This window comes from Rana temporaria, chromosome 3 (assembly GCF_905171775.1).
Source record: "Rana temporaria chromosome 3, aRanTem1.1, whole genome shotgun sequence".
Lineage (NCBI taxonomy): Eukaryota > Metazoa > Chordata > Amphibia > Anura > Ranidae > Rana > Rana temporaria.
This window is the reverse complement of record NC_053491.1, coordinates 246,848,859-246,865,069: the sequence shown is the minus strand read 5'-3', so window position 1 is coordinate 246,865,069 and position 16,211 is coordinate 246,848,859.

The window sequence follows — 16,211 nt, the reverse complement described above, 5'->3', positions numbered from 1 at the left end:
AACGGAACTTATGAGCTTTATCTCCATATTTGGGCAATTCTCTGGCTTTCAGATTAAGGGATAAATCCATATTATTACCACTAGATGAGTTAAAAACCCTGTTATCAAATCAAGCCTCTAAAATTCAAATTAAGGATACAGTGAAATATTTGGGGATAGAGATCTCTCGGGATGTAAAAGACTATATTAATTTGAATTTGAAACCTCTATTAGAAAAATGTAAGGATACATGTCTAAGTTTGTGTAAGCTACCCCTGGCGGTGATAGGACGAGCAAATCTTATTAAAATAATTTGGGCCCCCGCATTTACTTTGTGTTTAATAACTCACCTATATGGATTACAGCATTTTGGTTTAGAAAAATAGAATCTCTCTTCAGAGAGTTGATTTGGAGGAAAAAACAACCATGTATAAAGCTAACAACATTAATGTTAACCAAAGAAAAGGGAGGATTGGCAATTCCCCACCCCAAAAATATATACTATCAGTATATGGAGTATATTCATTGATTTCTTTATTGGAGTCGAGAAATCAATTGTGTGATAAAGGATTCTGTACGGGTAAATTATTTGACAAGGTTTGACAGGAAATTAGGAAAATTACTGAAGTAGAGGGATATACGTCATATATTCCAATTTGGAATAATAGTAGTTATGACAAACTGATGAAATTGAAGGGGTTTGAGATTTGGAGGCAGAAGGGACTAAGATACATAAATCAGCTTTTTCAGGAAGATGTGATGGAAAACCTTTAGTGAATTAAGAATAGAATATAATATGCCAAATCAAAGATTTTTTCAATATTTACAGCTCCGGCATGCATTAAAAACACAGGGTCAAAAGCATGAGTTGAAGCATAGTAAGTCAATTGTAATAAACTTGTTGGATAAGATAGGGAAAAAAAGGGTTTGATATCACAATTATATGATATTTTATTCGATAGATTTAAAGGAACTGTGGATATACCGGCTAGACTAGCTTGTCAAAAAAAGAAAAATTCAAGAAAGACCTACTAGAACAGCTGAACTTTTTTAGGCAGTTAATCAGAGGCACTCTAAATGATGGCAGGTGTGTACTGACTCCAATTTAAAATCTAAATGTGATTACTTAAAGCGGAAGTTCACCCGAAAGATTTTTTTTAACATTAGATTGATGCTCATTTTTTCAAGGGGAATCGGGTAGTTTTTTTTAAATTGATGCAGTACTTACCGTTTTAGAGAGCAATCTTCTCCGCCGCTTCCGGGTATGGTCTTCGGGACTGGGCGTTCCTATTTGATTGACAGGCTTCCGACGGTCGCATACATCGCGTCACGAGTAGCTGAACGTCGTTCCGATGTTCGGCTACTTTCGGAAAATCGTGACGCGATGTATGCGACCATCGGAAGCCTGACGGAAGCCTGTCAATCAAATAGGAACGCCCAGTCCCGCAGCCCATACCCGGAAGCGGCGGAGAAGATCGCTCTTTAAAACGGTAAGTACTGCTTTGATTTTAAAAAAAACTACCCAATTCCCCTTGAAAAAATGAGCATCAATCTAATGTTAAAAATTTACTTTTCGGGTGAACCTCCACTTTTTTTTTTTTTTTTTGCAAATCTGTTTATTGAATTTTAAAACATTCAACAAAGGAAAAAAAAACTACAACATTAACATACATTGGTCATAGCAAAAATTGACTGTGGTACATAGAGAAATATGATGAGGAGCAAACTGTTACATGGAACACGGTGGGGAGCTCCAGTCATCACAATGGGCACAGCAAGCTGACGATCGCTGGTAAAAGGACAATGCCGGGCTATATAAAAAAAAAAAAAGTGGAGCCCAGAAACACATGACATAGTTATAATTGTGGAGTCCTGTACATCAGCAGGGAATAGAAAATTAGGTATGGTGTGGGTCAGTGGCTGTGGAGGGATCCGCCAGCCATTTGGACCAAACCTTGTCGTATTTTTGAGGGCAACCCCTGTTAGCATAGCAATCTCTGTAAAGAGGTAGGCTGTTGTTGACCAATTGTTTCCACAGGGAGATAGGAGGAGGAGTAGGCTTACGCCAGCTAAGGGCTATGGCTTTGCGGGCATAAAAGAGAAGTAGCCCGACCAGGTTGCGGCCTGCCACAGTGGGAATTATTTGTTCTATCAGGCCCAACATACATATTTCTATGGAGGGTTGGAGCGATATAGTGGTGATCTGTGCAATGAGCTCTAATATCTCTTTCCAGTAGTCGACAATGACTGGGCAGGACCAGAAGATATGGGCAAAGTCACCTGGTACTGTACCACAACGCCAACACCCAGGGGGGGAGGCAGGGTTAATTTTGTGTAACCTGTGCGGGGTAAAATATGTGCGGTGAACCATCTTGAACTGAATTAGTCGGTCTCTCAGGGAGACCAGGTATCTGAAGGGGAAGTCCCACATGTCATCCCAATCGTCGTTGTCAAAGTCAGGAATGTTGTGTAGCCATTTGTTTCTGAGTTTATCTAGGGAAGGGAGGGAGGTCATTATTAAGTGAGAGTACAGTCGCGAGGTGGGTTTATCTGCACATCCTGACCTGAGGAGGGTCTCTAAGGAGGACTGAGTGATCTGGAGGGGAGAACTGGAGAATTGACGACCGAAGGCATGGGAAAGCTGTAAATATCTAAACAAATAGCTCTGTGGGATGTTGAAGTCTGATACCAGTTTGGGGAGTGGGGCCAGAGATTGATTGGAAATTACTTGGACCACCATTTTAACACCGAATTTGGTCCAGGCGTGGGGTTTGGGCAATTTGTAAATGTGCTCAAGGGTGGGGTTCAACCACAAGGGGGCCGCTGGGGAGAGTGCAGCCTTAGGGTATCTTTCAATTCTAAGTCCCACCCCCCATGCACGAAGTGTGGTGCGCATGGAGGGGGTCAATGGGTATGGGGCCTTGGGGCCGCGAAAAAGTAAAAATTTCAGCGCTTCCAGTGAATTTACCACCGCCGCCTCAACCAAGGTAGCGGGGTTGGTGGTATCAGGAGTAAGCCACCAGGCCGCTGTAACTAGTTGGGTGGCCAGGAAATATTTATATAGGTCAGGGCACGCCAGGCCTCCCTGGGAGGATGGGCGTATTAGCGTCGACCATCCATACCTGGGGGACTGGGTCCCCCAGATGAAGGATGCGAAGAGGCCATGAAGCCGGGTGAAAAAGGATTTGGGAATCCATTGCGGAGATTGGCGGAGTAAATAGAGAAATTTGGGCAGGATTTTCATTTTTATGAGGTTTATCCGACCTAGCAATGATAAGGGTAGTGACTCCCATGCCTTCAGTCTCATCCGTGTCTCCTGAACCACAGGGGATAGATTTAGTGGCAAAAAATCTGAAGCCTGCCTCGAGATCACCACCCCGAGGTATTTGAAGCTCTCAACCCATTGTAGGGGTATATCGGAAGGGTCGGTGGTGCAGGCTGCGGGGTCTATGGGGAACAAAAGAGACTTGGACCAGTTAACCCTGAGGCCCGTGACAGCAGAGAAGGAGTTTAGGATCTGCAGTGCCCCTGTGAGCGAGGAGTCTGCATCATTGAGGAAAAGAAGGAGGTCGTCTGCATACAGGGCGACCCTCTCCTCCAGCCAGCCAATGCGCAGGCCCCTGATGTGCAGGGAGGTGCGCAGGGCCTCCGCCAGTGGTTCCATCGCAATGGCGAAAAGGGCCGGGGAGAGAATGCAACCCTGCCGCGTGCCTCTGGACAGAGGGAAGGGCTGTGACAGACCCCCCCCCCAGCTTGACAGCTGACATGGGATGCTTATATAACGTCTGTAACCACTCGATAAATACCACAGGGAACCCCATTCTACGGAGGACCTCCCACAGAAAAGGCCATTCCACAGTGTCGAAGGCCTTCTCTATGTCTAAGGAGGCCACCACGCGGGAGCCTTCATTAAGGTGTTGTGCATGTATGTTGGTAAATAGGCGTCGCAGGTTGACGTCTGTGGCTCTATTAGCCATAAAACCAGTTTGGTCAGTCTCAATTACAGACGGCAATAGGGGTTGTAGTCTCATAGTGAGCAATTTGGTAAGAATTTTGAAGTCTGCGTTAAGCAGGGCAATAGGCCTATAAGAGGCGCAGGAAGTGGGGTCTTTAGGGGCTTTATGGATTAGTATTATGTGTGCGTGGCTCATTGATGTGGGAAGGGCGCCCTCCCTCAAACAGTGAGAAAAGAGCTGGGCTAGTTTTGGAGCAAGTAGGTCCCCATGGGTTTTGTAAAACTCCATTGGGAGGCCATCAGGGCCTGGGGACTTCCCTGCAGGAAAGGATCCGATGGCCTTTACAACCTCCTCTGGGGTAATGGGTCTCACTAAAGATTCTCTCTCAGCATTTGAAAGCCAGCCGAGTGCCAGGGGGTCCAGCCAAGGCGCCAAGTCCTGTGGCCTGAAATCCGAGGGCAACACGGAGGTGTAAAGGGAGCTATAGTAATGTCGAAATACGTCTATTATTTCCGGGAGAGAAGAGACCGACTCACCTGAGGGAGACGCCACGCTGGGTATCACCGTCAGGGGCAGGTCATGTTGTGCTAACATAGCTAGGAGGCGGCCGTTTCGGTCCCCCTGTTCGAAAAATCTTTGCTTGGTACGGTAGAGATCCAACCTAGTGAGTTCTGTCAGATGGAGATGTAGCTCCCGTTTAGCTGCGGTGAGGACCTCAAAGCTAGAGTCAGTGGGGTCGGCCGCGTGGGCCCTAGCCTGGTCATCTACCCCGTCCTGTAGCTCGGTTGTAGTAGTGGCTTGTTCCCTGCGGATCCCAGCTATTGAGGAGATGTACTGGCCCCTAGTGAAGGCCTTAAAGGCGTCCCAGGTGACTTCAGGGGAGGAGGATCCTGCATTAAGGTCCCAGTAGTCAGTGAGGCGAGGTGGGATAGAGTCAGTCAAGTCGGCGTGGGAGAGCCAATGGGTTCCCAGACGCCAAAGGGCGGAGGTTCGGGAGGCGGGGGAGCGAATGGTGAGAAGGAGAGGGCAGTGGTCTGACAGCCCACTAGGCAGGTATGTAGCGTCCAGCACGTCTGTCAGCATGGCCAGATTGGCAAAAGCTAAGTCAATGCGCAAGGCCGTTTTGTAGGTAGTGGAAAAGCAGGAGTAGGCCCTAGTCGAGGGGTGCTTCCACCTCCAGACCTCGGACACTCCCATTGCTTGCGCCCATGTAGATAAGTCTGAGGAGCAATGTTTAGGGGGGATTGGTCTGTCTAGGTCCGGAGCTAGGATGGCGTTAAAATCGCCCATGAGCAGCAACTTGGCAGGGCAGTATGGGGTAACCAGGTCTAGGATGGCGTATAAGGTGGAGGCCGAGAAGGGAGGAGGGATGTATATACTAACCACAATATATCTTGTTCCCCAAACCGTGAAAACCACTATCACGTATTTGCCCTGGGGGTCAGTGTGAATGTGTTTCCACTACGCATGGAAAGGATTTGCTGACCAGCACCGAGACCCCCCTGGCATAGGTGGAGTATGAGGCATGAAAGGCTCTCTGGATCCACAGCTTCTTTAGTGTCAGTAGTTTACTGCCCATAAGGTGCGTCTCCTGGAGCAATATCATGTGGGGGAGTGTAGTTTAAGATACTTAAATAATACTGCTCTTTTAAATTTGGAATTGAGCCCCCGGACATTCCAGGATAAGATATTGAGAACCTCCACTTTAATTCTGAACACAGCTACAACCCCAGTTATAAGAGGGTGTGCACGTTTACGCAAACCACATTATTATTATTTTATTTTTTTACTTCCCCTCCCTAACAGGTTTCAGTTTGTTTTTCAATTGAGTTGTACAGTTTCTAGGTCACATTAAAGGTGGAAAAAGTTCTGAAATTATTTATCTTTGACTAATTTTTCACATCACAGAAACCTGACATTTTAACAGGGGTGTGTAGACTTTTATAATCAACTGTAACTCAAATTTCATAAATCGGTTTTACAATCAATCAAAGCCATCCATTGTGAACAATTTTCATGTGATCTGCTGTGATTGGTCACAGCAATCACATGGTACTGGTGGCACTGGTACACTGATCAGTCATTCAGGGACAGATTGCAGCAAAGTGCAACTGTTTTAAGTGTGTTTAACATTGCTTGAACTGAACCCAGGGAAGTTTGGCTCATCATGCCAGTTAATTTACTTAAAATAGGACTCTTCATGAAGGTTTTCTTTATTGACAGATCCTCCACCACCAAAATACACATTTCTAAAAAAAATAGTCATGCCAGTCTGTGCCCATCAGTGACACAAATCTGCACCCATAAGTGATGCCAGTCTGTTACCATTAGTGATGCAAGTCAGAGCTGCCTTTCAGTGCCCATCAGTACCTGCTCATCAGTGCCCATCAGTGTCACATATCAGTGCCAATCAGTTCTGCACATTAGTGCCTCCTCATCAGTGCCAATTGATCAGTGCCCTTCAGTGGCGCCTCATCAGTGCCCATCAGTGCAGCCTATTAGTGCCCATCTGCGCAGCCTCATCAGCGCACATCAGTGAAGGAGAAAAATTACTGTTTCACAAAATACTGACAGAAACTAATATAACCTTTTTTAAAAAAAACAAATCTGTATTTTTTTCATCAATCTGTTCCCGTTAGTGACACCAATCTGCACAAATAAGTGATGCCAATTTGTGCCCATCAGTGAGTCCATTCTCGACCTATCAGTGATGCAAGCCAGTGCTGCCTTCAGTGCCCATCAGTACCTGCTCATTAGTGCCACCTATCTGTGCCAGCTATTATTGCCCATATGTCCTGCCTATCAGTGCCACCTATCAGTGCAGCCTATTAGTGTCCACCAGCGCAGCCTCATCAGTGCACATCAGTGAAGGAGAAAAATTACTTATTTACAAAATACTGACAGAAACTAAGTATTTTTCTACTTCCCTGGCCATGTAGGCAGCAGGATCCCATAGGGGCGTCCAGGTCGGGGGTCATCATTGGTCCCAGGTTGGCCTTATATGCTTTTATTTGCACTACTAATTTACCAATGTGGTAACTGTCTGTACCCGCTTACTTCTATGTTAAGGAATGTATGTGTTTTATATTTTGCGGGCTGCCCTTTGTCGGGTGTTCGATCCAATTTCGTTTACTTTTTGTTTAAACTTGTATCAGTGCCATCGCGGCGATCGTTGTTGCAGGGTGTCAGTCTGACACCCCGCAACACCGATCTTGGTAAAGAGTCTCTCACGGAGGCTCTTTACCACGTGATCAGCCGTGTCCAACCACAGCTGATCACAATGTAAACAGGAAGAGCCGTTGATGGCTCTTCCTCACTCGCGTCTGACAGACGCGAGTAGAGGAGAGCCGAACGGCGGCTCTCCTGACGGGGGGGGGGGGGGTTCGCGCTGATTGTTTATCAGCGCAGCCCCCCCCTCGGATCGCCACACTAAAAACGAAAAAAAAAAGTCTGGAAAAAAAAGTCTGAAAAAAAAGAGATGCCAATCAGTGCCCACAAATGGGCACTGACTGGCAACATGGGTAAATCAGTGCCGCCCCACAGTGTCCATCAGTGCCACCCCACAGTGTCCATCAGTGCCACCCCACAGTGTCCATCAGTGCCACCCCACAGTTCCCATCCATGCCCAGTGCCCACCTATCAGTGCCCATCTGTGCCACCCATAAGTATCCATCAGTGCCACCCATAAGTGCCGCCCATGAGTGCCCATCTGTGCCGCCTATGAGTGCCCAGTGCCGCCCATGAGTGCTCATCAGTGCCGCCCATGAGTGCCCATCAGTGCCGCCCATGAGTGCCCATCAGTGCCGCCCATGAGTGCCCATCAGTGCCGCCTATGTGTGCCCATCAGTGCCGCCTATGTGTGCCCATCAGTGCTGCATACCAGCGCCGCCAAGCAGTGCCACCTTATCTGTGCCCGTCAGTACTACCTCATCGATGTCCATCAGTGCCATCTCATCAGTGCCGCCATATCAGTGCCCGTAATTGAAAGAGAAAACTTACTTATTTACAAAAAAATTAACAGAAAAAAATAAAAACGTAATTTTTTTTAAAAAATTTTTAGTCTTTTTTTAGTTGTTGCGCAAAAAAAAAAAAAATCGCAGAGGTGATTAAATACCACCAAAAGAAAGCTCTATTTGTGGGGAAAAAAGGACGCCAATTTTGTTTGGGTACAGTGTAGCATGACCGCGCAATTGCCATTTAAAGTGCGACAGTGCTGAAAGCTGAAAATTGGCTTGGGCGGGAAGGTGCGTAAGTGCCTGGTATGGAAGTGGTTAAACAAATCCTCCTACATAAGTTGTACCTGTTTATCTGCTGTCTACTCTTCTCTACATCCATACAAAGCCCAGAGTTTATACAGCTAATTGAAGGGAAGGGACCCCCTTCCTCCCCTGCACACAAAAAAAAGAGCGGAGGCTGTCAATTACAGGCTGTGTGCTGGAGATCCCTCCCTTATCACCTTTTTTCTCTAAGGCCTCGTACACATGACCGAGTTTCTCTGCAAAAACCAGCAAGAAACTTGCTGGGAGATATTTTTTTGCCGAGGAAACCGGTCGTGTGTACATTTTCGTCGAGGAAACTGTCGAGAAACTCGACGAGCCAAAAAGAGAGCAAGTTCTCTATTTCCTCGACGGGAGTCTCAAATTGGCTCGTCGAGTTCCTGGTCTGGCTGGTTTCCGACGAGAAACTCGAGCGTGTGTATGCTAAGAAACCCACGCTTGCTCAGAATAAAGTATGAGACGGGAGTAAAAGTAGCATTTGTAAAGGAGATAACACATTTTTCAAACTGTAACAGACTGAAAAGTGCAAATCGTCTCTTACCAAACTTTTACTTAACACGCAAACAAATGAGATTAGCAAAACCAGCCCCAAGAGTTTAGCCAGTGGAATCGAACTTCCCTTGCCGTTGTATGTGTTGTACGTCACCGCGTTTGAAAACGAGGAGATTTTGTCTTGACAGTGTGTACGCAAAGCAAGCTTATCGAGTTCCTTGACAAGCCTAACAAGGAACTCGACGAGGAAAACGATGTGTTAACTCGGACGTGTGTACGAGGCCTGAGTGTCAGGAAAACTTGTCAGAAGTGTGTCCTACAGATAGCAGAGGAAGGAGGCAGCAGACAAAAATGCCACTTAGTGCTCTGGATAGAGATACAGCAAGTGCACACTATAGAGGAATATGCTTTGTTTATATTTCATGTCTGAAGTTTAAAACCACTTTAATGATAGGATTATCTATGTTAGACTGATCTATTGTACATTAATCACATATATAAAAAAAGGTATAATAAACCATTGAAAGGACAATACATTCCTGTTATAAAGAAAAACACTTTCAAGAATGAGGCCAAATATATTGCTGGGACTTGGATGGATGCCCAGGGATATTTCTAGATATTCTCTGTTGCTGAACAGCTTTTTTTTTTATATAAAAAAGCCCTTTGTTTTTCTCTATCTTTTATTAATAAATGAACGGGCATACATTTGCCAGTGACACTTATCATCAGCTGACGCATAAATAGCCTTTTTGCATTTTAAATGCTCATCACTAAGAAGTAATGTCTTCACATGATCAGATAACATTAACAAACAAGAAGAATCCAAGGTAATATTCCAAAAGAAGGATATTTATTGCAACATCGTACAGCATTTAAATCCAAGAACATTCCTTGAGAAAAAATGCTCCAGGGGTTCCTCTTCTAAACCCTAGGAGCATTGTTTTACATTTCATATCATAATGTTTTAAACACAGTAGGACTTATATCTGAAAAGGGTGCTGAAAAAATGTTTTCCCTGATGGCTTTGTGTCAGCACAGCTGGGGTATGGGCTCCCCCCCCCCCCATGCTGCAAGGACCTAACTCAAAATGTTGAGCACACCTGCAAGACCTAGGTGTGCTCCTCTACTTGGCAGGTCTAAATGGCTTACCGTCCGTCCATGCGTGTGGGTTTAGTCTGTATGCAGTCCCTGGTGTACCAGTTAAATTACCTATAATCTAGGGAGCCCCACTACTTGTCCTTAGGGTGGCTTTTATCATGGCTATAACAGCCTTGTCCGGGGTCCGCTTGGTCCATGTAAAATGGGCAGCACTGTTAGCAGAGTCTCCCCATGGCAAGCGTGCCCACGCAGTAGAAAGTGTTTACCGTCAGACTGCAGAGGTTGGGTAAGGTAAATAAAAAAATGCTTTGTATCATAACAAATGCTGCATTACTATGTACTTGCTCGCTGAAGCCTCTGTGCATAGCCTGAGCTCCTCCACAGGTAATACTATGCAGGCAGGTGCACAAAGTAGTACCATTAACCCGTTAATAGGATTATCCCGTTTGTGTCATCTGCAGGCAATCTGGGTGGAGGTGCTGATCGCAGAGTTGATCCCCAAGACAGATTATGCCTTTCAACTGCTCCCCCTGATTCTCAGCTTCCTAGTGAGGCTGTGACAGGGGAAGAAGACAATTCTGGTGGTGATCCTAGATTGGCTGAAGGGGCCTTGGTACCCTCTGCTTCTCCTAAAGAATGTCAAGGATACACTCCCTCCAGCACCCGATGGGTGGAAGCTGATGTCTTAAGAGGCAGAGGCTAATGGATCTCAGGTGCCTAAGCCTCTTACATACAATCAGATTATCCAACGGGAATTGTGAAATGACAGGCTGTTGTCGGAAAATACAACCGTTTGTCTATCGAACAATTGTTGTCGGATTTTCCACGGACAAATGTGGGATAGCATGCTTTAAAATTGTCCGCCAACAAATGTGTGTTGGCGGATTATCCGATCTTCGGACAAAACTCCAAAGCACAAACACGCATGCTTAGAAGCAATGCTCACAATAACACAACATTAGCAGAAGTTGCCCAAAGGGTGGCGCTAAAGAGCTTAAAAACCACACAGTTTCGTGTTTGTTGGCTGACAATTATTTGCAGTTTTTATGCAATACAAGTTCACGGCCAACGCCCTTCGGACAAAAGTCCTACGCTTTGCCCGATTGTGTGTAAGAGGCTTTAAGGTTGCAAATACTCTTATGAAAGCATGTAAGGACAGAACTAATAGTGCCCTATAGCTAAGTTAACCAAGCTGGCCCAGGCAGAGATGCGGTTGGACGAGAGCTACAGAGCTCTCTGCTGGTATGTAGCCAAGGTGTGCCCGTGGACAGCGGACAACACCCCAACATAAAGCTTTGGCTACGGCAGCCTGGGGCTGTTATTAGAAAAGCTGTCGAAAGACCCTGACTTTGGGAGCGATTTGGAGTGGCGTTTGGAAGAAATCTTAGATTTCAGAGAGCGGATGCTGAATGTCTCAGAAGTTCCCTGGGTACTGGAAGATTTGGAGTTTCTAGCCAATCAGGAATGGGAGCTGGAGATCACCTACAGACGGCTGCTAGATTCTGCTCAGCAGCAGGTCTGGGTTCCTTTTGCCTGGGACTATCAGGAAATACCAGCTGACAGCTCTGGAGTTCCGTCCGGCGGTCGTATCTTCGCTACATTTAAGCATATCTCAATTTGAGAATACACTTAAATATACGACGGCGCAGATTTGCAGTTACGACGGCGTATCTACTGATACGCCGTCGTATCTCTAGGCCCCGTACACACGACCGAACATGTCTGCTGAAACTGGTCCGCGGACCAGTTTCAGCAGACATGTTTGGCCGTGTGTAGGCCCGAGCGGACCATTTTCGGGCGGATCGGACAGGTTTCCAGTGGACAACTGTTTCCTGGACTTGCTTTAAAACAGTCCGCTGGAAACCTGTCCGCCCGGATATGTACGGTCGTCTGTACAGACCTACCGTACATGTCTGGCCGTCCGCCATCCCTCGCATGCGTCGAATGACTTCGACGCATGCGTGGAAGCATTTAAAAGGCAGGCCCGCCCACGTCGCCACGTCATTGTCGCGGCGACACCGCGACCATTGTTTACGCGCGGACTTCTGTTCGATGGTGTGTACAGCCATCGAACAGAAGTCCCCGGGCAGACATGTCCGATGAAAACGGTCCGCGGACCGGTTTCATCGGACATGTCTGCTTGTGAGTACAAGGCCTACCTGAATCTGGCTAAATGTTTTTTAATAATTTGGTTAATGTAGATTGTGTAGGGGGAATTTAACTTTATTATTTTATTAATGTGTTGGGGAATATGGGGCCTGATTCCCAAAAGAGATACGCAGGCGGAACTGCTGTTCAGTCTGTGCCTAACTTTGGAAACGATCCTCAAAAGGCTTTTTCCAAAGTTAGGCAGAAAATCTGACATGTGTAAGACACTTACACGGTCAGATCTTAGGATGCAGTACCGCATCCGCCGCTGGGGGCATTTCTCATTGAAATGCAGCTTTGAGTATGCAAATGAGGACTTAAGCAGATCCACAACGCTTTTCAGCATTGTGATTTCTGCGTAAGTTCCGATTTGCTTGAGCAAAACTAGGGCTGGTTTTACAATGTGGAAAATTAGTCACACCTTGTAAAGGCCCATTCAAGCGACGGCATTTGGTATGCATTCCTGAGGGAGAACTCCACGGCAATTTTTAAATTCAAAACCGGCATGGGTTCCCCCCCCAGGAGCATACCAGGCCCTTAGGTCTGGTATGGGTTGTAAGGAGACCCCCCCTACGCCGAAAATTCGACGTAGGAGGTCCCCCTACAATCCATACCAGACCCGTATCCAAAGCACGCTACCCGGCCGGTCAGGAAAGGGAGTGGGGACGAGCGAGCGCCCCCCCCTCCTGAGCCGTGCCAGGCCGCATGCCCTCAACATGGGGGGGTTGGCTGCTCTGGGGCAGGGGGGCGCACTGCGGGCCCCCCCACCCCAGAGCACCCTGTCCCCATGTTGATGAGGACAGGACCTCTTCCCGACAACCCTTGCCGTTGGTTGTCGGGGTCTGCGGGCGGGGGCTTATCGGAATCTGGGAGTCCCCTCAAATAAGGGGGCCCCCAGATACCGGCCCCCCACCCTAAGTGAATGGATACCACGTGGGTACCTACCGGAGCATGATGGGACAGTGATGCCTATATAAATGGGATGCAAGGCGCGCTTCCATCATTGCAGTGAGAAGAGGCGACGTGTCAACATCGGAAGAAGGGAGAAGAAGAACATGACGTCACAGAAGACCGCGATGGCTGCCTGCTAGTAATTGAGCTAACACACGAAGATAGCAGGCAGCCAGCGCTGAAGAAGAAGGCACCGGACAGCTGCAGAAGAACCGGGGTGCGCCGAGTCAACAGCGGAGAGCGGCGAAGATAGAAGAAGACCCCCGGAGAGCGGAGAAGACCCCCGGAGAGTGGAAGAAGAAGCCCCCCCTGGTATTAGAGCTAATAAAGAAGACAGGGGGGGCCTCCGGAGCAGACTAATAAATTATTTTAAAAACCCTTGTGTTGTGTGTTTAATAACTTTTACTTTTTGCCTCCAGGTGAATGGGTAGGGGTACGATGTACCCCATATCCATTCACTTAGGGTGGGGGGCTGGTATCTGGGGGCCCCCTTATTAAAGGGGACTCCCAGATTCCGATAAGCCCCGCCCGCATACCCCGACAACCAACGGCAAGGGTTGTCGGGAAGAGGTCCTGTCCTCATCAACATGGGGACAGGGTGCTCTGGGGTGGGGGGGGCCGCAGTGCGCCCCCCTGCCCCAGAGCACCCAACCCCCCCATGTTGAGGGCATGCGGCCTGGCACGGCTCAGGAGGGGGGGGCGCTCGCTCGTCCCCACTCCCTTTCCTGACCGGCCGGGTAGCGTGCTTTGGATACGGGTCTGGTATGGATTGTAGGGGGACCCCCTACGTCGATTTTTCGGCGTAGGGGGGGTCTCCTTACAACCCATACCAGACCTAAGGGCCTGGTATGCTCCTGGGGGGGGAACCCATGCCGGTTTTTTCTTTGAAAATTGGCATGGAGTTCTCCCTCTCAGAAATGCATGCCGAGCGACGCTGACAATTTTTCTTTTTTGTTTTCCCGGCGCTTTTTTTTTTTTCACCCGTCGCAACTTTAGTGTCCCGTCGCAATCCACAAAGCCCGCCGTAAATTACGTTCGCGCGCTGCACGTCGGGAAAATTACGTCACACGCATGCGCAGTACGACCGGCGCGGGAGCGCGCCTCATTTAAATTTTAAACGCCCCCCGGAGAGGAGGACCGCCTTGCGACGGAGGCACTTAAGTTACACGGCGTGTAATTTCTAGGTAAGTGCTTTGTGGATCAGGCACTTAGGTAGAAATTTTAAGTCAGTGTAACTTAACTGCTGAAAGTTAAGTTAGGCAGCTTTTTTGAGAATTTGGCCCATGGTGTGCTGATTTGTGTTAAACATTTCTATTTTACACTTCCTCATACTGTAATCCCGCTACATCTCGCGAGATTTCAGTGAGAGGAGTAGTTTTTAGGAGTTCCCGCCGTTTGTAGATCGCTCCTCATCTCAACATGAGAAGCAATCTACAAAGATTCATAAACAGGCACTCAGAGGAGAGCGATCTCCCCTGAGATTGCCTGAGAACTGAATAGCGGTATTTTACCGCACTTTCATAAAAGGACACCTCAATGACATAAACCAGGAACTTTGTGTTACAGTTCATAAATTGCGACATATCAAACTGCTTGCTGTTAATGCTAGACTGTACAACCTGCCCTGTTTTGATATGTTTGCAATAATTGCATCCAGCGATGCCACACTTGAAAGTACCCCTAAACTGCAACCAATTAGTTGTCCGGGGTTTACTAAAGAAAAGACTGGGTGAAAGATGACTGCCCAGTGTAGGGGCTCTCCGGGATACAGTTTTAATGCCCTTAGATAGAATAACTTGATAGATTGAATCATTTAATAAAATGGGAAGATATTTCTTAATAGTTAAATTAATTTTGTTTGATTCAAGACTATAAGGGGTAGAAAACACCGGAACCCTGTTAAAGGACATGTCTGTTTTGTGATTGTCCTTTTTAGTGTGATCCTGTAATAATGCCTCTCTAGGGATACTACTAGCAGATGCTAGAGCTCTCTGAACCGCTCTTGGATGATAGCCTCTATCGATGAATCTCTGTGTCATGTTGGCTGCCTCAACAGTGAAATCTGCAGTTTCACTGCATAGGCGCTTAAGCCTAAGGAATTGTCCATAAGGGACATCACAAACTGTGTGACTCGGATGGCCTGAATCTGCCCTCAAGAGTGCGTTCCCTGCTGTAGGTTTCCTATAGGTGCTGGTGGTAACCATGCCATTATCAATTGTAAGGTTGACATCCAGGAAATCCATAGAGACAGCGCTGAGTTTTCCTGTGAACTGGAGGTTCAAGGAATTGTGGTTAAGAAACTCAAGCCACACCTGGAGGTCAGTGTCCCCATCAGATGTCACAAATAGGAGGTCATCAATGAACCGACAAAAGAAAACGGTATCCAAAAGATGGGGGCTATCACATCCAAAGATGTGGGACCTCTCCCACAACCCCATATAGAGGTTGGCAAGGGAAGGTGAAGATTTCGCTCCCATAGAAGCCCCGCATCTCTGGAGATCGTAGTCCCCGTCAAACATAAAAAAAAATATGTGTTAGAAGGTATTCAAGGGCAAGTAAAATAAATTCCTGTAGAACTAGTGAAAATTTCCCTGATTCCTTCAAGAATACAGATACCGCTAGTATACCCAAATGGTGTGGGATGCTAGAATAGAGACTGGTAACATCACATGTGACCCATCTATAATTACTTTTCCATTGAAAATCCTGAAGTTTGATTAAAAGTTGCTTAGTTTTCTGGAGGAAGCCTGGGAGGTTGACAACCAAAGGCTGAAGCTGACTGTCAACCCACTCACCCAGGCGTTCATTCAACGATCCAATACCGCCACTATTGGTCTGCCTATAAGGGGATCTAGCCCCTTGTGTATTTTGGGCAGATGATGGAACATGGGCATAATTGGTCTATCAGGGATAAAAATCAACTTTTCTTTTTCTGAAAAAATACCCACATGGACAGCTTTGTCTAGTAAAAGAGAGAGTAATTTAGAAAAAGGGATAGTGGGATCACATTTGAGAGGTTGATATGTGTGGCTGTCTGACAGCTGATGTAAAGCTTTATTCTTATATGAGTCTGAATTTAAGACAACCACTAAACCGCCCTTGTCGGCATTCCTAATTACAATGTTGGTGTCCATTTCAAGGTCTTTAAGTGCCTTGCTTTCTAACCTAGACAGATTGTTGGCATGGATTTATTTCGGCAATGTAGGGCCAACTGGGTAAGATCCCTCTCCACCATCTTTTGAAAAAGGTGGAGATCTTTGCCACGTGACCCCACTGGGTAGAAATCCGACCTAAGCTTAAAAGATAT